Genomic DNA, 23,570 nt, shown 5'->3' on the forward strand with positions numbered 1-23,570 from the left:
TACAGAAGTATTTCCGAAATATTGGTCTACGAAAATATTAACAATTATGGTGCATGCGGACATATCACTTGATCTTCTTACGGTTCATCCGGAGCAAGCAAAGAAGAAGGTGTATATGATGGACTGGATTGACACCAGAACTTATAACTTATAAAGTGTTTAACTTATAAAGACTTTGATTCTACAATCTTTGGTCCAAAGCGTTTTAAAAACATTGCCTCCTATCTATGCTTGGCACCATCTGCTGCCTTAAGAACTGCCATTCTTCGCTTGAGGCTTAACATCTGGCCCACCCGTGAGGTTAAAACAAGAAGGAAACAAATCTCTTCTGACCTCAACTGGTGTAGGTTCTGTAAAAATGTTTTGATTGTAGAAACTCTTCAACACCTAATATTGGAGTGTCCAGCACTTAGCACTTTAAGAAAATTGCACTTTGTTAATCACTTTGCATATTTTGCACAACTTGATCCAAAAAATAGATGGGTCGCCTTGGCAGCCACTGAATGTATGAGTATAAGAATTGCAACGATTAATTTTCTACAGGCCTTGAACTTAGAATGATGATTTTACAGTATGTTATGAATTTATATGGTTTTTTCTTATGTGGATTTTATGTTTATGAATTTTTCTAATCTATATAAATTGAAAAAGTTGATGTAATTTCAACTTTATTCAATAAATAATAAATTAATATGTATCAATGTCCTACAACACAAAATCTACAATGTTGTGATACAGGTCATGTAGTGCTCGAACCCTTACTGGCTCAATGATTGCCTCTGTTAGCTGAGAAGGGTCATGCAGATGCTTGCCTTGCATGGTCCCGCAATCCGAGTGGTTGTGCTCGGCTTCACACACAAATTGTGTGGCTCACCCCACCTCTATTTTTGTCCTTTGATGCATTCAATTTCCACTGTTTTCCTTCCCCGCCGTTTTTACACCAACTGTAGTGTTCAAATAAGAAACTTACAATAAGACATGAAACCCCACAGTGCTCACGTCGGAGAGGATCACAGGGTCTTCAGCCCTGAGATCCTCTCTGACGTGAGCACTGTCCTCCGTGTGTTTGCAGGATTTTATTTACATTTAGGATGTCTAGCTCCCCGCTGTCAGCATGCACCATGTCGGGGAGCTAGAAATACGAAGTGCAAGCAAAATCCTGCAGAAACACAGAGGACAGTGCTCACGTCAGCAATGTCCTCTATGTGTTCACAGGATTTTGCTCACACTTGATATGCGCGGACCCAGGGATCGAACTTGGGATTTCTATCTCCCTGCTGCCAGCAACGTGGAGCTTGCCGGCAGTGGGGAGCAAGGAATCTGAAGTGCAAGCAAAATCCTGCAGAAACACAGAGTACAGTGCTCACGTCAGCATTATCCTCTATGTGTTCACAGGATTTTACTCGCACTTGGGATTTCTAACTCCCTGCTGCCAGCAACGTGGAGCATGCCGGCAGTGGGGAGCAAGGAATCTGAAGTGCAAGGAAAATCCTTCAAACACACAGAGGACAGTGCTCACGGATTTTGAGCACAGCCCTCTGTGTGTTCGTAGGATTTTGTACACAAATCACATTGTAAACCGAAATGAAAAACATATACATATGTATGTGAACCAAAAATAGCATGGCAATAACGTTGTTTTGCATATTTGGAATGGAAGAATACAAGTGAATATGAATGCACAATTATGTCAGCTAAAAAAATCATGCGTATGCAGCTTTTCAGTCAAGTCATAAAGACACACAAAAACAAAACTGTGTGGCAACGCTATCGGTTAGTAAGCATTATGGGCCTGATTTGAAAAAATGTTTTTAATGGGAAAATCAATGTCAATACTGACACTTGCTTGAAAAATGGTAAGCAAGCATTTCTGTCGGTTTAGTGCAATTTTGACCTTTCTGGGTGGCTCCCCTATTCTCACCAAACATGTCTGTCGGCTGGGGCGGCTTTTCACCTGTTCTGAAGCGCAAAGACCACATATCAGAGATGCAAGGTGTGGCTGGTGAATATTGCAGGTAGGGCAGGGAAGCCCCGGGACATGTTTGCAAGTTACGCATGATTTTGTGTATCATTGATTAGCCACCTCATTGAAACATAATAGAGCTTAAATGTTCATCTTCCCATCACCACCCGGTGAGCAATGTGTGTCCCTCCCTCATCAGGAGACTCTGAGAACTCGACGAAGACATGAGGTTGAACTCTTGTTGTGTCTACATCTGAAGACACAGAAAACTTGAAATCTCCTCCAATACACTCCACAGGACAGTAGAACAGAATGCCAGTAAATGTGCGGCCTCAGCTCCCGCAAAGTATTTCCGGGTCAGCCAAAGGTGGTTACTTATTCTCTGATGAAGCTAGGCTTTTATGCCATTTACTTACACTAACAAACTGCAGTGAGAATTGCACATCTCCCAATGACCCCCATTCCCCCAATCTATCTTATTGGCTTGCTTGTGCAGCAGTGGACTATGGTGAAGCGCTTTCCTGGAAGGGACACTCCTAAAGCAGGCGCTAGATGCATCTTCTTTTCTCCTTGGCAGGAGAACACTCAGGAACCCAGGGTTGCTTTTGTTACAGTCAGCAGGCATAGCTGGACAATCCGGAGGCTTGCCAATGTTTTAGGCTTATGTCCAACCCACTTAACACCAGGAGAGGAATGCCCCACACTATCTCTACACCTCCACTGCTGCTCCAAGGCTGCATCCCTATAAGTGAACATACACAGACTAAGGACAACCAACATTGGACATTTTTTAGTGCAGGTAGGCAGTATGCCCAGCTGTGCTTAGGATGTGACCATGATGGGTGAAGTGCTAGAGTGGAGGCACAGGAGGTGAGGGACAGAAGCAGGTTAGAGGCGAGGGGAAAATGCTAGCTATGGGTTGAGCGAATGCTGCTGACTGAGCACAGAATCCAATCTATAAGTCACATGTTTTAATCCGATTGAGGCGGAATAAGGATTTCATCCATCTGTGATTGACCAGAATTAGGACAATCATGTTCTGGGATATTTATTTTCTTTTCAGTAGCGCAGAGCTGATACCTATGTTTTTCTTGCAGGCGCAGCAGCAAACACTCTTTTGGTTGCTAGCCTATCTTGCAGCCAAGCAGAGCCCAGAACTGATTACTCAAAGTTGCGGGTGCTTCTGTTTTGAGCACTTTGTTGCATCTCTTCGGATTGTGTGAGTACTGTATGTTGGAGACCACGCAAAGCTTGTAGGTGTTTGGTTATTTGCCCACCCATTGATTAACCGTGTGTATAAAGTATTAGACATTTCTCAGGCACTGCTATTAAAGTGTTGACATTGCCAATGCTTGTTTTATTTAGCCTGCAAGCTTGGTATATTAGTTAGTGGGTTCCTATAAGTGGTAGAGGTGAGGGAATGGTATACAGTGTTGGGGATTATGTGCGTCTGCCTCTTGCCGCTCTGTCTTATTATTGCCCTTGGTGCGTGTGCCTTAATCCTTTCTTCCCCAGTAATCCATAGCATCATTCTCCTTTTCACTACTCCCTTTCGGAGAGGGAGATGTGTTCTTAGTATTTCTCGTTTCCCCTTCCCCTGTGTTGTCCTCTCCCTGCTCCCTCTTTTTTCCCGATTCTTTCTTTAAAGAGGCAGGAGAATGCTAGTTCTGCATGTGTCCTGGGACTTGGTCTCCCACCATTGGCTTCCTACTAACCTAGTGGCTAAAAGTTGTGTGGTCTAGTTTGATTGTTGGCCTGGGACAGACACAGATACTGGCTCTAACTGGTTTACTCGACCAGATAGAGAAAATGATTATGGAAATGTGATGGCGGACACTGAGTAATTTTATTTGTGGACTTTGAACTGATGTTTTATGAAATTTCTTTTAACAATTTAGAGTTTCTTTGTATGAGAAATGCTGTTTAAATGTTTCTTCTTTTCTTCTTTCTTAATCTTGTTTGTTTTTTGTATGAAATGAGAGGTTTATACTTATGTCTAAACCATAACACTTAATAAATGCACTGGTGTGTCCTGCTGTAACCCCTTTTAGCCTCATTACGAGTTTGGCCTTAATGGTTAAACTGATGGTATTACCAAATGCTACATGTTTTACTGCTGCATGTAATTCAGAGTCCGACACTGCACGCTAAAACACTGCTTGTGGAGAGCTTGGATTTAAAGCAAGCGTTAACTGTCGCATAGTGCATGCGATAATCACTGAATGCAAAAAACGTAAAATAAAGCGTGCAGTAAATACCACACAAATCAGAGTTCCATTACCGCCAGAAATAACACAAGAAACACATCTGACATTTACCTCTTGCAAAAAGGATGCAATCTGCTAGGTGAGATTATAGGACACACAGGTGCAGCCCGGAACTAAGGACAGAATAGGCCTATCATGCATCCCACAACACACAGAGCAACCTGCAGCTCCAAATCAGAGAACTCAACATTCTATTTGATGGCAGGAGATATACATCCAGCAACAAAGGGCCCTACAGACGAGGAGGATATGGAGGAAAGCACCGATCCCTAAGGTCAGACCATCTCCACTGGCACTAAATGACACCCAAACCATCATGCTGTACCACCTGCATAGGTACACATCATCACTTGTGTACTGCACCTCATAGAAGCGGAGCTACAAAATCACATAACTATACAGAAAGCCAGTCCTCTCTAATGAAGTTAGTAGCTGTCCTACATTTCTGTGCCAATGGCACTGTTGCATGCTAAATTGCAGCCCACATTTTTCCTGTGTGTTTTTCAGGTCTGGCGTACCTACCTTTGACCTTCCTCAGATCCCTTTAAACTACCCATCACTGTCTATGCAATCAAAGCCGTCACAGGGAGGTTGTATAAAATTGGCCAATTCTCTAACTTCATCAGCGCCCAGATCTGCACAGAAACTGACCTGCAATGTGATCCTCACATCAACCTACTGCTGTGCCCTGTTTCTTGGCTTCACACATGATGCAATGATACCTCACAACTGCATCCTGCCATCCAACATGGCCACCCACTGGAGACATGAGTGTGGCTCTTTGGTAGGTGGCGAGCACACTCATAGAAGTGTCAGGGATGATGGGGGTGGCGGGCGTTTCAAGAGGGAAGCCTTGGGATATAGTGACTGGTTGTACAGGAGAAACCCAGAGATAAGGAGGGAGTTAGTTGTACAGAATGTAGTCTGGGGATATTGGTGAGGGTGTTTGTACAGAAGGAAGCCTGTGGATATGGAACGGTGGTTGCACACAATATCACATGTGTATATTGTGGGGATGGTTGTACAATAAAAAGCCAGGGGATATGGAGGGGGAGTGAAATGGGTGATGAGAGAGAAGTTGCTGCCTGTCCCCAACTAGCCCTGGAAATTACAACCCTAATTTATTGTCACACTAGTAAAAAGTATGCATACTTCGCACAGGTTCTGTAGACAGACATGATAGCACTCTCGACAATTGTTGTAAATCAATGGTCTTTTAGGTCACTGTTCCGAGTCCCTTATCGTTTGATGTACTTTGCACTCTGAAGTTAACTGCACTGAGAATGGGCTTGTGTGGCTGGCTTACATACTCCGGAGCAGACGTGCAGCGAAGGTGAGAGATGGCATGCTGCAGCATGATGGGACCTTCTGAGCACTCTCCCCACTTGGCGCCTCACCCTGGCGCACTGCAGTGCAGATATTTTGGAAGCCGTGCTTCTTAGGGCATTGAAACGTGGTTTATGAGCCCTTAAAGTTGTGTTCCTGCCATCGAGATGCTTAAAACTGAGCGCTGTCTGGTCCTTGTACGACCGCATTGATGTTTTGACAATTTTGTACAATGCAGTGCAAATATCTCAGAAACAGTGCATCCTATGGCCTTGAACAATGGTTTTGAAGGGGAGCTTTGAGTTTTGTTCCTGGCATCGAGATGCTTAAAAGTTGCTTTGTCCGGTCCTTCTACGACCCCATTGTTGTTACACACATACTCTGCAGAGGTTCTTTAGACAGACATGATGACACTCATCAAGTGTTGATAATCAATGATCCTATAGGTCACTGTTGTGAGTAACTTATGTAAATCAATGATACTGTAGGCCACTGTTCCAAGTTGCTTATCGTTTGATGTGCTATGTAATCTGTACTGAGAATTGGGCATGTGTGGCTGGCTTCCATACACCGGAGCAGAGGTGGAGAGGAGGTGAGAGGAGACATGCTGCAGCGTAATGGGACCATCTGTGCGCTCGCCCCACCTGTCGCCTCACCCTAGCATGGTGCAGTGTCTTTCTGTGTATTGTGGTGTAGTAATCTATGAAACAATGCCTCCTATGGCCCTTAAATGTGGGGTTCAAGGTCCCATAGACCTATGAGTTGTGTTCCTTGCGTCCAGACGCCTGAAATTAGTTTTGTCCGGTCCTTTTACAACCATGGTGATGTTTCACTGCTTCCAGGCAACCGTCTCATGTGGGCAGAGGCTGAAATCCAGGCAATGGGCTGAGGTGTCCACATGTAATGTAGCCAGTGACATCCGGAGGGTCCTCAAATGTAACTATGCAAAATTTGGTGCAGACTGGTGGGGCACTGTGGAATTGTATAAGGAACAAACAAATAGATTTTCAGTTTTTTATATATAGATAAAACCAAATGTATGCAACCACTGACATGAATGCTTTGCCTATCACAACAGGTGATGCAGGATATATTGTAACCCTTAGAGGCCAGAAAAGAGGTGCTATACTGAAGCCCATATCAGAACAGGATGGACCAAAGGGCTTTTGGACTTTTCAAGACTAGATTCCGTGGTGTACACCGAACTGTCGCAGCACTGTATGCGCAAGAAAAAGTTGAACAGATTGTAATTGCATGCAACATGTTGCCCAATATATACATCAGGTGGCATGAGCCCACACCTACCCATGATAAGATCCCTCCAGACAGTGATGAGGAAGTGGAAGAAGGTTGACATGCACGACTTCCCCAATTGGATGAGCTTGGTGATCGGATCACCAGACAGCAGTTTCTATTTCCTGGACAGACGGTCATATCAGTGATGTCATCGGGGGCAACATTGGTCATCTGAACATAGAGGGTGCATTGTTGTCGATGAGACATGTCCTCCTGCTCCCTCGCATTGGGTTACAGCAACAGGACATGTGTGCTGGTTGAGGCAATTAAGATGTTGGAGAATATGGCAATTTCACACGGACGCTCTTTATAGCATTTGTGGTAACCTGAATGATAAGGAGTACTGTGTGGTCTGAGGCATCTAGATGAAAGGCATGGATAAGCAAGCACAAGTGAGAATGTGGCCTGTGACATGCATTGCAACATTTCTACGAAGCAACGTAACGCGTCAGTATCACGCATATGTATACCAGACACCTGATTGAGTAAAAGGCTTTCGGCTGTACAGAAACGTCCTGACTTTTGCAGTACCTGCTTTGGGAATACAGGGGGAGGTATTGGTGTCCTAGCTATGAGTTGTTAATGGGGTTCCCTTTCCACATCAAGTACATTTTGACAGGTGGACACGCCCCCTGCTTCCGCCCTTCCTTTTGATAGGTTTTTTATATCAATTTAATATAAATTGTATATAAAAAAGAAATCAACTTTTTTGAATATCTGTTTTGTATAAAATGGATATTTGATATCAAGTGGGTATAACTGACATCAGTTTTGATATAAAGTGAATATACATTTTATATATAAATTATGTAAACATGGGAGCAGCGTGGTGTGGTGCTGCTTGATCGATTATGGAGGGTGAAGTGAGCTCTGAAGACAGGGACTGTGAACGTAGGGTTTTGCGGTTTGAAGTGGCGATGGCACAGGAGTGGTTTGGCCTTTAATGTTCTAGGAAGCAGCTATAAACTTTATAACGAGTATAGGTCATGATTTTATAATGTGAAGGACACAGGCTAGAGAGTATAGATGGATAAAGATTGGATATAAAATGATGGAGCTATAAATAGGTTTGGGACGGTTCTAGTATTTTAATGCGAATACGATTGAATACAAATGTATGTTTTAAATGTTAATAAAAAATTATTGTTTATAATATCTGGTTGAGTGTGTATGTTGAGCAGTTATGGGGCGAACATGCAGAAATCTATTATGCTGTAGGAAATATATTATGACAAAGGGAGTTAAGAGTTTGTAGCATCATCTGGGAAAATATATAAGTCAACATCTGGAAAAACACCAGAGTTTTACTTTGTGTTTTAACGTACACAGTGTGATTAAAAATATAGAAACTGCTGGGATATATCTACAACGACTAGTAACATTAAAATTGATATAGTGTAAATAGAGGTTGGAAGGATAGCCCTAAATTAATAGGCAAAGTGCACTTTACTGGGCTATAGCTTCAACAGCTAGTAACATTAAACTTCATTTGTTATACTGTAAATGGAGGGTGTCACGCTAGCGCTATGTAAATAGGCAAAATGTGTTTCATAGAGTCTAGATATAAGTTCCCAAACTATTGGCTGTTGGCAATGTGTGTTTTTATCAATGAAGAGTGAAGCTTTGACATAAAAACGATTGGCTGTTGGCATTGCATGTTTGTCTTTTTAAAAATGAAGAGTGAAACTTTTACATAAAGTGTGTTTCTCATAACCTGTACAAAAGACCAAACTATGACCTTTGACAATGGGCCTCATTACAAGGGTGGCGCTCCCGTAATGAAGGGTGCCGGTACGGGACCGGCACCCTTCATTACGGGAGTGCCGATTAGGAGGTTCCCTTTGCGGGACCTTGTAAGGACGCCTGGTAAAACCAGACGTCCTTTCCGGGTCCCGCGAGGGGAAGAGGGAGGTAATAACGTGCCAGTTGTAATGTGCCCGTTATTACCTCCTTCCCCATTCCCATTTAGCCCTATGGGGGCTCAAATGGGAATGGGGAATGGTTCCTGCAAGGAGGAATTACCGGGTCCTCCTATGTCGGAATGACCCGGTAAGTCCTCATTGCAGGAACCCGGTAATGGAGCCCGGTTTGGAGGTAGCCATGGTGCTAAGAGCACCATGGCTACCTCCAAACTCGTAATGAGGCCCAATGTGTCTTTCTTTTTAATAGTGTGCTTTATAAGTAAAGTGTGTTTCTTAAAACTAGGGACTTTGACAAGGGGCATCATTACACGGTAGGCGGTAGGGGTTTACCGGTACCGGTAAGGGCACCAGTACCGGTAAAACCCTACCGCCTTACTACGAGTTCCCTTTGCGGGACCCGACTTTAACGGCTGGTTTTACCAGCCGTTAAAGTAGGGTGCCGCAAAGGGACCTCAGAGCTAATTACGGTACCGCAATTTGCGGTACCGTAATAAGCACCTTCTCCATTCCCATTATGCCCTATGGGGGCAAAAATGGGAATGGAGAAGAGCCTTGGTGAATGGGGAATTACCGCCCCCGCTCACCTTGGAGTAGGGCGGTAATTCCGCCATCCACCAAGGCGGACACGGTAAAATACCGGCGGCAACCATGGTGCTATTAGCGCCATGGTTACCGCCTACCGTGTAATGAGGCCCAATGTGTTGTTTGCTTTTTAAATGGCCACACATCTGCAGTAGCAGCGATGGGTTTATCTACGAAGCTCACAGCTGAAGCAGGGTCCTGGCACAGTAGGTCTTCTCTCAGCTGTGTAATGCCAAGAATGTGCTGACTCACAGCCAGCCAGTCAGCTGTTTTTTCTGTTGAGCCAGCAGATAATACACAGTAGACCTGTCCTGTGTGCACACGATAGTCTATCTATTTGTAACAGAAACATATGAAGGAGTGACGATTGTGAAATCGATTTTAAACAACCAATTTTCTTTCTGCAAAGTAGCCAAAAATATATAGCTGTTTTTTTGGATAAGGACTTTATCTGTAAAAGGATGTGGCGCTGTTAACCCATTAGCGTCTGATTACGAGGTCCCTTTGCGGGACCCGACCTTAACGGCTGGTCTACACCAGCCGTTAAAGTAGGGACCCGCAAAGGGACCTTGGTGCTAAGCGCCTTCCCCATTCCCATTGAGCCCTATGGGGCAAAAATGGGAATGGGGAAGGGCCATGGAGGAAGGGGGAATTACCGCCCCGCCAACCTTGTAATGGTGTGGTAATTCGCCCTTTCTCCATGGCGGAGTCGGTAAGTTACCGGCATGGACCATGGTGCTATTAGCACCATGGTTTTCCACCTGGGTCGTGATGAGTGCCAGAGTTGAACCTTTATGATTGAGATCACTGTTGGTTGTAGAGGTGTGAGGGCTGAGTAAGTGGTTTCACTACTACTCATCCTTGTACTATTGCAGAGCAAAAGCCATTTAGTCACAGATAGACACTTCAACAATCAACTGCTTCACATATTGAAATTCTCTTTCACATTTGCTGACCAGAGATAAGGCACATCACTTTTTGCTAAAGAACGCCATCACTTGGTTGATCTGAAAAATGTTCAAGAAATTTAGAGTAGTATTCCAGTTAACCCAAAATGGATACCAATTCTTGCCGTGAGGAAGGTGGGTTGAATTGCTTCAGAACACAATGGGCCTTATTACACGTTATGTGGTAAAAACCGCCATTACCGGCATGGCGCTATTAACGTGTCCGGCGTCGCATGATGCTGCTAATAGCGTGGCATTACGAGTACGCGGACATGAGCAGAGCGCCATGCCGGTAATGACCCTACTGCCATGCCGCAAAAGAACCCAAAAAGTCCCTTACCGGCTTCGACGAAAGCGCTGATAGCACTTCCAACCTCCCGCTACATGCAAATAGCGGTCACCGCTAATAGCGGAGACCGCTATTAGCGATCACCGCTATTAGCGGTGTCCGTAAAATTGCGGAACCGGAAATAGCGTCATCGCACAGGAAAGGGAAAGAGCAAGGCGGCCATCTTTAAAAACACAATCCATTGCCATCCTCAGCAGCCAGGACCTGTTTCCACACGACTCCAACACCAAATCATCCCGGATCACCTGAAGATGCCAAAGGCCATCAAGAAAGGCGCTGATCGGCAGCGCAAAGAAGAATTCACCAGCGAGGAGCTGATCATCTTAACCGAGACCCTTGCTGCAAATGCCAATGTTGTATTCACCAATGACATGCAGCGTGAGACCCTCGTGAAGAAGAAGGCTATCTGGGCTGACGTTGCCCACAAAGCCAGTGCGGTGGGCACCACCACCCGGACTGTCAAGGACTGCAGAAAGTGGTGGGATGATCTACGGCTCCGGGTCCGCAGCATTCTGACTGCAAATCGCAACCTGTCTATGGCCACAGGAGGTGGAGCTGATTCTCCAATAAAACTCCGGGAGTGGGAGGAGACCTGCGCCAGCACTATTGGCATGGAATCGATCGAGGGAGTCAGAGATATGGAGCGTGGTGCGCCCACTTCATCAGATGGGGGTGAGTGAATACATTAAACAATGCACTGTGAAGGGTGAGGGGCCCCCAAATCTGAGTCCAGAACCAGCCCATGGATCCAGCCACAAACATACATGCACACAACCCTGCCAATGTGAGTGTCACACCCCAACACACACACATGCACGCATCACCACATACACGTGCAACACAGACCCATTCATGATTGACCCTCCCGACATCCCCATTACCGGATTCCCAACTAAAGAGGTCCCAATGCATAGAGCGGCATGACGTAATCATTCTGCATAAGGCACGTAGAACCATCACCAATGATATTCCCTATTTTTGTCCCCCACAGGATCTTAGACAGTCAGTGATGAACAGGGCACTGTGACACATGCTCCCCCAGCCAAGAAAAAGCCCAGGACACAGGAGACAGGGGACACTGCCACCACCTCAAGGGGCACCGGGAGGAGTGAGCACCAGCAGAGGGGTAAAGGCAGCAAGAGCGCCAGTTCAACACAGCCTGAAGGCACGGCTGCTACAATAGCTGCACCCACGGCAGTGTTCCCCCCGTCATTGGAAACAAGCACGGAGGGCCCGCTCTCTGCTGCCACCAGTTCCACTGGTGAGGCAGCAGCCGCTGCGCCGCTGTCGGACGTTGAGGAGACCATTGACCTTGAAACGCAAAGGCAGACCCCAGCCCCCCGCAATCCATTGAGCCAAGCCCACGGCCACCATCGCAATCAAGTAGCCATGGACAATCTGGCAACGACACCGTGGAAGGGCGCTGGAGCCCTCAGGTGTCCTCACCTGATGGCCGAGGCATGGACCAGGGCACAGCAGCCACCCCAAGAGCTGGACGCAGTCGCCATGACCTGTCAACCATCAGCCAGAGGCAGGTGGAAATAACAGCGCTGGTTGGCCAGCATGTTGAAGAGGCAGCCCGTCTGAGGGAGGAGGTTAGGTCGAATGCAAGCCAGACAAGAGAAGGCATGGAGGTCTGCACAAACAGGCTATGCGAGGAGATGGCCCAACTGAGGCAATATCCGCCCCTCACCACTACAGGATCAACCGGGCACCTCCTCCTCTGCGAGTTTTTGTCAGACAAGCCCCAGCCGCCGCTCCTTGCGCACCATGAGGCGCACGCCATCCCAACCTCCCAATGGAGGTGGAGGCCATGAGAAGTAGGGCCAGCAAGAACTAGCTGGCACATGTGCAGCAGGACACCTATGCACTACAAGCCACACATGGGGGTGTTGTGGGGGGAGGGGGAAAGGGTGTTTTTGGGAGTGTTGTGGGGGGAGGGTGAAAGGGTGTTTTTGGGAGTGTTGTGGGGAAGGGGGAAAAGGTGTTTTTGGGAGTGTTGTGGGGGGAGGGGGGAAAGGGTGTTTGCACAGTTGGGGCCATGAACTTTTTGTTCACGAATTGATCATAATACACTGTTGACAAGTTGAGACACAGGCTTAGTCTTCTTCATTGTGTATGTGTACTTTATTGGGGACAGGGTCCATTGTGCGCCTCACCACATACAGCAGGGCAACAATAGCCATCCCCATCCAAAATAGTTGACCCTTGTCTCTCACAATATTTGATAAATCAGATGCTGACGCACATCGTGTGCCTCCTGGCCATCGCCACTTGCATGTCCTGGTGGCCCATTTCCCCCATCCTCATCCCCATCAACATCATCTTCATCAGGTGGTTGCATGTCAATGTCAGGGGGCATAGACACATTCCATCTGATACATATATTGTGCTGCATGACACATGCCATGGTTGTCTTCGGCACTTTGTCATGGCCGTACAGGAGAGCCTCACCCGGCCAGCTTGGGCACCGGAGCCGTGTCTTCAGAAGGCCAAATGCCTGCTCAATCACGACGCGGGTATGGTTCTGTGCAAGGTTCTATTCCTCTTCGTGCCTGTTCTGTGGGTTCCGTATAGGGGTAAGGAGCCGACTCTTCAGGGGATAGCCAGCATGACCTGCATGGCTGGAACAATGGGGCCTTGTTACTGGTCACCTCAATTGCAACCTGGACATTTCACACTAATTCTGTTAGCATTATGATTAGCATCCACGATTCCCAGCATGCATTGAGACGATCAGTTTAACTGCAATGTGAGAAGGTAAGCTAGTCCCTGCAAGTGGACGTGCACCATGCATGCCTCTGGCAGTATTTCCAATGTCCTGGGTGTGGATAGGTCCTAGGTGTTCCTGGGCCCAGGCAACCTTTGTACGACACTTCTAGTGTACTGGCATTATGATTCCAATGTTCCCATGCTGTGAAGCAGCACATCAGTAGTGGTGTACGGGTGTGGTTCTGTACAATGGCTACAGGTGATCCCTTTGCATGCACTCAAGGGTGCCTATATGTTGTGATGTTGTTCAACGCACATTTAGATTATGCATATTGGCTGCATGTAGTAGCTTTGTGTCATGTAGGGTATGGTATGATGTGCAATGTGCATGTGGATAGATGTGTCATGTATTGCGTTATGGATTGATGCCTTTGTTGTGCATTTTACTACTTGCATGTGGTTTTGTGTGGTTTTGTGTCCTCTTCATTGTGTGCTGCGTTGGTGGACATTGACGTACATCTGACAGTCCACAACCAGTTGGAGTATGCATCTCCCCTTCCCCCAAACACACCCCACATCACACTGCCATGTGCCTGCCCTGCTACTCACCAAGTAGCCACAAACTTTGTCCAGCATGGCGCTCCATGTTGCATGGTATCATTGAGTTCCGCAGAACCATTGATTCATGGGTTGATCAGGGGTATCGGTCACAACTGTTCTCTTTTTTGAGTCACATACCATTTGGACATTGATGGAGTGGTAATGCTTTCTGTTTCGGTAGACAGCCTCATTGTGATGTGGGAGCACCATTTCTACATGGGTACAGTCGATTGCCCCGATGCTACTTGGGATGCATGCAAGTGAATAGATGCCAACTTTGTCGTTGGAGATCTCCTGGGCTGTCCGTGGCAGGGATATGTGTTCACTGGTGTGCTTCAGAGGGGCATTGAGCACCTGGGTCGGCTTGCGTGTGAATACTGGTTATGAAATGCCATGCATCTGCACTACCGTATGCTGGTAGGTGCCTGTGGCCAGGTAGTGGAGCACAGTTACCACCTTCAGTAGAGGGGGGATGGCAGTACGGATGTGTATGTGGCTCACTATGTCGTTGTGATTCATGTCCACCATGGTGGTGATGGTATCCCGGTCCAGGCGGCACAGGGTGTGTATCTGCTCAGGGGTTAGGTTGAATGGAATGGCTAGAATCCTGGGGATTGCTGGCTGCCTCTGTGGTATGACTGGGTGCACTGGTGTGGCTTGCTGGGCCATTATCGCTATACTCCTGCCCCTGCGTCTCCTCTGTGCTGCCTGTTGTTGGTGATGCTGCAATGCAATCATGTCCTCCAGCCCATGTAATGCTGCAAGTATTGGAACCATCTTGGTGTGGGAAGGGGTGTGGGAAGGGGTGTGGTGTGCTCCTTTTGTGCTGCCCCAGTCTCCATTGCCTCCACCTGTGGTGCTGTGGCCACCTGTGGCAGGTGGGGACACTACTCAGCTCTCTTAACGTGTGGTTCGCGATGCCGGTATTTCCTCTTTGCCGGTGTGGGCTTCTTCGGCCAATACCATGCCGCTATTAGCATGTCCGCATGCCTTGTAATGGCGTGCTATTAGCGCCATGCCGCTATTTGCGACATGAGGTGTCGCGCGCCCACGGACTGGCCGCTATTAGTGGCACCGTTCTTAGTGATGCTGCTAATAGCAGCCAGTCCGGGTCGTGATTAGCTAGGGAATTTAGCGATACCGGTACTCCCTTACCAGTACCGTTATTCCCTTACCGCCTAACGTGTAATGAGCCCAATATGTGAAACAAATATTCAATCTGGAATATCTTGAACATTTGCATTTTTCAGAATTTAAAGTCAACCCAGCACACTTTAAAATTTGCAACACAGTCTTTAGTCTGAGATCATGCTCCTCCTGATCTTTTCCAAGCACAAGAGTATCATCTTGATAGCAAATAGCACCAGTCACTTTACCCAAAAGATATAACATTTCCCCTTGAAAGACACTCGCTGTAGAAACTAATCCAAAGGGCATGCACTTGTAACGAAACATGCCAAAACGGAAGCATGTAAATTAACCTGGTGATATGCTGACGTATGATATATTCTAGCGAACACTGTTGCTTTCCCCGGTATATGTAACAATTCTGAATGGTTTGGTAGAGGAAACCTATCTTCCACACTGGATTATTTAATCCCCTCAAATCTACATGCGAATGAATGGCACCACTGGACTGTCGGGCAAACACAATTAGGAAAACCCATTGGAAGGCCTCAATAGGTTTGATCGCATCCTGATCTTGCAGCTTTCTTCCTCTTTTAACACATCATACCTCAAACTCAAAGGCACATTCCTGACCTTAGAGTTAACAGGTAGGGATTCTTCCTTCAATTTCATATGGTGACAAAACCCACTTATTGTGCCTAAAACCTTAGAGAAATCTTCTGGGCAGCACAGTTTTATTATGGCAACAACCTCGTGTGGCTCACTTCCTTTTTCATTAGATTGATCCTCACCTACAATAACCTTCTCAGGGGCATTGGGGTCAAGCTTGATACCCAGAATATCCTGATCCAATCAACCCAAAATATGACCTCCCTTTTTGGCAACATAGACCTTTATAGCCTTTATCTGAGCATTACAACACCCCAAAATGTATAAAGGATGTTCTGCATATGTACACACATTGATTTCTGCTTTATTTAGAGAACATCCCTCAAATTTGGCTGTACATATGTTCTTGCTAATAATTATGTGATCTGCTCCTAAGCAACCAATTCCAGTAACACAAAGTTCTTTGGCTGGTTTCTTCTACCTGGTGTCTGACCCCATTTCATCAATGGATAACAGCATGTCTGTTTGTTTTTCCACCAGATCACACATCTCTTTGACTTCAGGTTTTGAGACTTTTCAACACCAAGCATTGTACCCTTTTCTACCATGTTCTGTACACACTACATTAAAACCAGAGCAATCTCTGGAATTAGCAAGATGTGTGTAGCAGATGCCTCTATAACAGTGGCGGCTAGTGAATCTTTTTAACTGGAGGGGCGTAAATATTTGTCCCAGATATGCCGTAGTGACCGAGCATAGCAACCAAGCATAGTGAGGGAGCCTGCACCACTCATGGGTGGTTCAGGGTGGTTCTCCCCCCGAGAAATATTTTAAAATAATGGGTGAAAATGGTGCAATTTAGAGCACACTTTTTAGAAAAATTGGGTAAAAAGGCTAACAGTTTGCAATTGGGTTTTGTAGGGTAACTCATGAAAAAAAACAATAGATGCAAGTCACCAACAGTGCACAGGAGCATTTCCCCAACACATTTTCATGATGCCTTTTCCCACAATATGTGCCAGTATAAAACATTTTCGCATGCCTGTTCCCAACTGACAGCTCAAGTTACTGCGGTTGGGCTGTTGTTCAGGGAAAGTTTGCTTTGTTGGATAAAACATATGGCCGACTTTACACTGATACTGGGCAGAGGATTAGAAGACATGCCCCCACCACTTGACTCGCTATAAAAACTGTGGGCCTCGCACCTTGTGGTGCACGCCTGTTCGCAAGTGACTGATCAAGTGACTGCTGTTAGGCTGTTGCTCTGTGAAATTCTGCTTTGTTGGAGAAAACATACAGCTGACTTTGCGCTGATACTGTAGAGAGGACTAGAAGACACGCCCCCACCACCTCACTCGCTATAAAAACTGCAGGTTTATAACCTTGTGAGTGCGTGCCTGTTCGCAAGTGACTGCTCATGTAACTTCTGTTGGGCTGTTGCTCTGTGAAATTCTGCTTTGTTGGAGAAAACATACGGCCGACTTTGCACTAATACTGTGGAGAGGATTAAAAGACATGCCCCCACCACCTGACTCGCTATAGATCTGCCGGTCTCGCGTCTCGTGTGTACGCACCTGTTCACAAGTGACTGCTCAAGAGACTGCTGTTGGGCTGTTTGGCTGCGAGGCTGTAAGGTGAGAGGGGAACAGGAATTCTGTTCAGTGTCTTTCTGTAATTCTTGGAAGTGAACTCTGACAAACGGTAACCTCGAAAGCCGGGTAGAGAGAGAGAGGTTTATCTTCTTCCACTTAAGCGAGGACTACAGTACATTGCATCCCACACTTCTCTTCGAATCACTAACCGAAATGCCATATTTGAAAAAAAAACTCCTAACCATACAAAATACTATTTACACAGTGATGTACTGGCAGATGACCAACGGGCCCCAGAGTTTGAGTATGGAGGATCATTGACTGAGAGCGGTCTCGATAACGACAACGGGACTCTCAGTAACTCGGCTCTAGGTCAGGGGAGATCCAATGTTAGGCCAGCAGACTTAACGGGTGGAGCGATAATAACAGCATCTGTCCATCAAGAAATAAGGATGAAAGACAAAGACTCACCATTTAAGATGCAACAAGTTCGTAACCTATGGTCAGAGGGATTAGAATATACCATTACGACCAAAAACATAAAAAAGAAAATCAATGAATGCGTGGCAAAAAAAAGAGGGAGCACCAGAAATGTGGACACATGTGAGGCCTGTGAAGATCTCACTGTAGACCTCTCAGAAGCAAGGGCAAAGGATGGCTCTGTGCTTTTTAGCAATACTCCTCGACGTGAGGCAGACGCCCAAACAAATCTTCCTCCTTTAGAGACTCAAATTGGTACCTGCAACTTCACATATCCATGGGCAGAGCAGGAGCTCCGCTCTGAAACTATTGTGGAATTTGATGGGGAATTGCGGGGACCCCTATACAATGAGTCGGAGGCCACACTTTCTGCTCTAAACTTTGTGCTCACATCCTTACTAAATGTGTTTGAACTACTAAAAATGGAGGTAAAAGCTCCTTCTGGAATCCTCCTAGAGGTAACTAAAGATCTGGGCTCTTGTGATACTTCTCTTACCGGCCTATGTTCAGCCATACACTCAGAACTACTAAAAGAAATGTTGGAACTTGTTATGATGTTGTTAACTACAAAGGTAATATGAGCCACCCAACATAGTGAAGCTGGATGGCATGGAATGTTAAGTACCTCCAGTTCTGATGAGGTCATATAGCTGGAGATGTTTCTCAGTGTTCTATATTTGTCAGTTGATAGTCTCTGTGTCAATGTAGGGAGCCCTTGTTGTGTTGGGGGTCTTATTTCCCATCTACTTAAATAAATACTTGTTGATAAACTTACCTGTGCCCTGTATGATGCTTCGCAACAATGGCGACGAGGATGGGATGTGGTGAGGACCCCCAGCAACTTTAATGAAGGTACTGCCGCTCCGCTGTTCCCCCCAGCGTGGTAGTGGCAGTTAAGGGCAGAACAGAAGATACATGGTGTGGTGGCTGCTCCGCTCTGTCCCAGCGTCGAGCGGCTACCAGCAAAAGAAGAAAAAAAGTAAGTGCGCTGCTCACCTAGCGTTGCGGCTGTTGGCTCTTGGTCCGGGTGCCCCGGCTAAAGTACGCCAGCTGTGTCGGTCGTGCCGCGGGCGAGTCGAGGCTCGGGTGGCATTTGTGAGGCGCTTTCATGAGGAGCTGTTTGAGGAAGGAGAAAACCACGCAGATGATGGTAGAAGGGCATCAGCGGCGTAGCACTTCCAATTAATGCGCGGCCGCCGAGCGGAGAGGGAAAGGCGCCGTTTGAGCGAGGAGAGAGCCACGCAGCGGTGTGGGGGAGCCGAAGAAAAATCCTTGCAGCGTTTTGTGGAGCAGCCGCGACGTCGAGGAAGTCTAATACGCAGTGCTTTGCCGAGGCGTGGTGTGAGCGAAATGAAGGAAAGTACCATGCAGCGTGTAATAGAAGCACAGCGTGAATTTGACAGAGAGAATCAGCCCTGAAGGAAATTACCACGCAGCTGATGGTAGAGGAGCATTCAAAAGAGAAGCTGAGAGGTCGAGCTGACAGAAGATTGTAGGAAAACCACAGCTTTCATAACGCATGAGGGTGTGTTTCAGTTTAGAAGGATGCCGTTTGGGTTGGCATCAGCTTCATCAGTATTTCAGAAAATTATGGATCGGCTACTTGGATGTGTGGCGGGTGTGTTTTGTTTTCAGGATGATGTGCTGATATGCGGTGAGACGTTGGAAGAGCATGACCGAAGTGTGTATGCGGTCTTAAAGATATTTGAGGAGAGAGGCATCACCTTGAGGGAAGAGAAATGCAAATTTGCAGTATCCAAGGTAGAATACCTTGGTCATGAAGTATCATGTGAAGGGGTGAAGCCCAAGGAAAGCATTATCAACTCCATAAAAGAGATTGAGAGACCAACGACCAAAAGTGAACTGCGTTCATTTTTAGGTATGGCAGAGTTTTACCAGAAGTTTGTGGAGAATTACGCTGCAAAGGTTGTAGAAATGAGAAAGATCTTGAGGAAAGGAGCGGACTTTGTATGGAGTCGTGAGTGTGATGTAGAGTTTGGCAGAATCAAGGAAGAAATTGATATGGCGAAACCCTTAGGATGCTTTGATACCAGGAAGTTGACAGTCATTACGGTGGATGCGAGTGAGGGCGGCCTGGGTGCTGTTTTAGCACAGAAACAAGATGATGGATCAGAAATTATAATAGCTCATGCTTCACGAGGGTTGAAAGGTGCTGAAGTACGTTATTCGGTCCTGGAGAAGGAAGCACTTGCTTGTTACTGGGCGGTAGAGAAGTTTAAAAACTTTGTCTGGGGGATGGAATTTGTGATCCGTACAGATCACAAACCCTTGAAAGTTATTTTTGAAACGAAAGGTCTGGACAAAATATCTCGCAGGGTGGCTGGATGGGTCACCCGATTGCAGGCCCACAGGTTTGTTATGGAAGTAATCCCGGGAAAAGAAAACATATTAGCGGACAGCCTGTCGAGAGTAAAAGTCCTTTCGCAGGACGGAATAGAGACTGATGAGATGGAAATGGTGTTTGTGGGTACAGAGGGTATAGTATCCAAGGAAGAATGGTTGGAGGAGATAAGAAAGGACGTGGCATTGGGAAAAGTGATGTCATATGTTGAGTCCGCAGTTTGGCCAAACAAAGCAGCGTTAATGGAGGAAGAAAAACCCTTTTGGGAAGTCAAAGATGAATTGTCAGTTACAGATGGTATATTGTTTAGATGGGAAAGGGCAGTAGCTCCCAAAGGGATTCGGGGAAGGATTATAGATTTGGCGCATAGTGGTCATATAGGTATTACGAAAACCAAGGGAGTGTTGAGAACAGATTACTGGTGGCCTGGTTTCGACAGGGAGGTCGAAGTTCGGTTAGGTGAGTGCCAATTTTGTCTACAAAGTGGTAGGGGGGTGGAAGCTAAGAAGCAACCCCTGGTGGATGTGGGAGTTCCGTCAAGAGTTTGGAAGGATATAGCCATGGACATACTAGGACCTGTTGAATTGGGGTATGGTCGGGGAAGATTTGTTGTAGTGGTGGCTGATCTATTCTCCAGGTGGGCGGAGTTTAGAATTGTGAGGGAAATAACAGGAGAAAGCATGGTAAAAGTGGTGCAAGAAATTTTTGCGAGTGAGGGCCTTCCAAGTAGCGTTCTCACGGACAATGGAACGCAATTTACTGGTGGGTGCTTTCCCAAGTACTTAGAAAAATGTGGTGTGATCCATAAGAGAACAGCTTTGTATCATCCGGAAACAAATGGAGTTGTTGAGAGACTAAACAGATGTGTGATGGAAAGCATTCGTATGGGGGAAGAATGTGGATTTGACAAGTTAGCAACTATTCAGAATAGGATGTGGGCGTTACGTATGGCACCCCATGCTACTACCGGATTATGTCCATTCGAGCTAATGAGAGGTCGAAAGCCTTATTCTATAGCGTGCCCGCCTTGGTTGGGCAGAAGCAGGGAGTCTGATGTAGTTGTTGATGAGGTGAGAAAGTCTCTCATAAAGAAGAAGAGTGAATGGGTCATGCGGGAAAACAAGAGGAGAGGTAGGAAGGAGTTGCGTGTGGAATGTGGTGATTTGGTAAGAATAAGGAAAGGAGTAGTGAAAAGGAAGGGTGAGATGTTATATTCAGACCCAGTGAGAGTGGTGGCTGTGTTGAAAGGTGCTACAGTGAGGAGAGGTAATGTGTGAAACAGTACCACGGTAAAGAGAGGCAATGTGTGAAACATCCTATGGTGAAATAATAGGCTGGTTAATAAAAAGGAAAGGAGATGTGTTATGATGTTGTTAACTACAAAGGTAATATGAGCCACCCAACATAGTGAAGCTGGATGGCATGGAATGTTAAGTACCTCCAGTTCTGATGAGGTCATATAGCTGGAGATGTTTCTCAGTGTTCTATATTTGTCAGTTGATAGTCTCTGTGTCAATGTAGGGAGCCCTTGTTGTGTTGGGGGTCTTATTTCCCATCTACTTAAATAAATACTTGTTGATAAACTTACCTGTGCCCTGTATGATGCTTCGCAACAGAACTAAAGTTGGGTGTCAAAAACCAGGAGCAACACATGTTGGACAATCAGGCATTTATAATAGAATCTATAAAAACAGATGGAAGATATGGCCGTAATGAAGCTGGCACAGGGGGAGGCTGAGCTGATTACCAATGTTAGTGAGAAAACCACAGCCAGCTCCCCTGTGCAGAACAGAATGGACACCTTCCTTGATGACACACCACTATGGAAATCATTATTAAAAGAATTAAGAGATTAGCGAATATAGTGGACAAGAAGGAAACTCCAGCTGCTCAGATTATTTATTTAATGGGGCCTCCAACGGTGGTGCTTGGGGACGCCTCGACGCTAGACCCTCCTCTTCAGAATGCCCGATCAAGGCAGAGGAGGAAAATAAAAGAGGCAATAGAGGTGAAGTCTAGAGCTCACGAAAGCATGGAGCTGAAGTCTAAAAACAAAAACAGAATAAAATAAAGACCTCTGTGAAAGCAGCATTTGTGCAGTCAATACACCTCCCCGATAAGAACGTGGTGAATTTGGGTGATGTGCCGCAGCACAAAAAAAAGAAAAAAGTTTCCTCTAAAGGTCAGGGCAACCAACCAACTCCTCAGTTTGTATTGGGCTCGACAAAAGTGCACTTACCCCCACCCTCAAAGGTGGGAGGGCAAAGCCTGTGTAAGATCTCGATGGGCTCCCAAACAGAAAAACCACTTGATATAAAGAACCTATAGCCAATTTTCTATAAATGCAAAAAATACAAAGCAGATTCCTCCAATTCTGCCTCGTACGTTTCCATGGGAGACTTACTTCAGGGCTCTGCTCTGGAGAGAGGAGCTGGCCCCATGGTGCTACCAAGGAATGAAATTCAATCCAAATCTGGGAATCTGACAGAATAATTGGAACCGATTTTCTATAGAACAAAGAAGGCTGAGGGAACGGTTGCGAGTCTGTTTGCACCCTCAACCATCCAGACACCTAAGTCGCTTTTATGAAATCATCTAGAGACCTCTGAAAACAGAACGGAACCAGTAATGTTATCAACAGATGGAAACCTTTCAGACATGGAAGAACGTTAAACAAATTCAGCTGGGGGACTACAAGATACTGGAACATCCAAAATTGCGGTCTTCTGTACTAACCCCTCCTCCCGTTTGCGATTCCAAGGGTGTTGCTCCATCAGTTTAGGAGAGATAAGGACTTCAAAGCTCTTAATCAGTCTTCAATATTGCTACTGCTGAGAAGATCCAAAACTTATATCTGTATTTAATCCAGCGATATTGAATTAGTTCGTTTCCCATATCCTAATTGCATGTATTTTGTGGAACTGGGTTTGAAAGCAAAAATGAGTGCTGAAGCACTTCTGGCTGAAATGGCTGAACTGCACAATAGAGGTCTGGTGATTTCCTCTGAGATCATGATTAACAACAAACAACAGAGTACGAGCAGGGGTCAAACCATGGACTCTAAAACATCAGGGAAGGTTACAAATCTGTTACGCTCATCTGGTATCCACGGGGGCGTCACACGATACTGGATGGAGGTCTAAGCTCTATCCCAGACCCCTCTCTGCTTAGTTATGTGCCAGACATTGGGGTAGCGCCTATAACAGGAGAATGGAGGGTTAAGATACTGGTTCTGTGATGGGTGGACTCCCATCTCCCTCTGGTCCAAATCCCCTCCCTTGGGGTTATTGCTCACCTTAGGTTTTTGTGCATTGAACTCTCCGTCCTGCGTCTCTGTGTAGGCGCGCGTGCTTGGTGCGGGCGTTCCATGGACCTAGTTGCTTCACTGGACCATGTGCCCTTATGTCGGGTCCAGACCGGCTGTGACTCCGACTC

The sequence above is a fragment of the Ambystoma mexicanum genome, chromosome 6p (genome assembly GCF_040938575.1).
Source record: "Ambystoma mexicanum isolate Mex_15411 chromosome 6p, UKY_AmexF1_1, whole genome shotgun sequence".
NCBI classification, from domain to species: domain Eukaryota; kingdom Metazoa; phylum Chordata; class Amphibia; order Caudata; family Ambystomatidae; genus Ambystoma; species Ambystoma mexicanum.